The sequence below is a fragment of the Seriola lalandi genome, unplaced genomic scaffold, assembly GCF_002814215.2.
Source record: "Seriola lalandi dorsalis isolate HSWRI2012SDOR001 ecotype SW California unplaced genomic scaffold, Sedor1 jcf7180002008903, whole genome shotgun sequence".
Taxonomy (NCBI): domain Eukaryota; kingdom Metazoa; phylum Chordata; class Actinopteri; order Carangiformes; family Carangidae; genus Seriola; species Seriola lalandi.
The window spans coordinates 1-957 of NW_019479556.1; the positions used below are offsets into that span (position 1 = coordinate 1).

The 957-nt window shown below is 42.0% G+C and overlaps 1 long non-coding RNA gene across 1 annotated transcript; it reads right to left on the reverse strand.

Annotated features, from left to right (window-relative positions):
• Positions 1–885, reverse strand: LOC111672704 (uncharacterized). Its single transcript, XR_002762033.2, has 3 exons — positions 773–885; positions 138–305; positions 1–61 (listed from the first exon to the last, which is right to left on the reverse strand). It is a non-coding gene; the product is annotated as an uncharacterized LOC111672704 (long non-coding RNA).
• Positions 886–957: the final 72 nt, after the last annotated feature.

The window sequence follows — 957 nt, forward strand, 5'->3', positions numbered from 1 at the left end:
GGGGTCTGCAGGCACAGGGTTTGTCCAATCACAGGCCTTGTTTGGCAAGGGAGGCTGACACCTGACAGGAAGAAGACGTTTGTGAATGTGTGTAGTTTTATTTTTGTGTTAATGGTCCGAATAGGTAAATCTCTCACCTGGTCGGCCAGGGTGTCAAGGGGCGGAGCTTCGGCAGCGTTAATGCTCCCAGGGGAGGAAGTGTTGCTAAGGTGATGAGGGGAAGAGTCAGACTGGACGATGATGTCAGCACCGTGGTCAGTTCGGGCTCTGGCCTGCTCTCTGAAGGTCAGTTTCTGACTTTCAATCTGACAACACACCATCACATCACGTTATAATGAACACATGTAACATTCTTATTAACATGTTTGATATTATAATAAACATGTAATAATCTAATGAGAACAGATACTTTTACGTACACATATAATACACAAATATATAGTTACATGTATAAATACAGTACACGATGTTTATATATATATACATATATATATACTGTCTATATATGAGTTATGTGGTGGTGTGTGATGAGCCGGTCCTTGTAGCACCACAATGAGAACCGTACGTTCTCTCAGTCACATGTTTGGTGAGTGTTGAAGAACAACGTTTGGAGGTCTGAATGATACAGAAACAACAAATATAGATACAGATATAAAAAGATGCTTGGAATCAAAGTGAATTTTGGGTAGAGACCTGGTTTAAATAGAGCTGTGATCCGTTAAACAGCTACTGAGGTGACTGTGGTGTGTCAGGTGAGTGTGTTCTCAGTTACCTTCTTCTTCCCTCCTCCTGGAACATGAGTGACGTTCTCCAGAGAACCCACTTTAGACTGAACCACTTTAAAAGCCACCTTCTCTGATTTAATCTCCACCTTCCCTCCACCTGGTTAATAATAAACAACAGATTATCATGTGTGTGTGTGTGTGTGTGTGTGTGTGTGTGTGTGTGTGTGTGTGT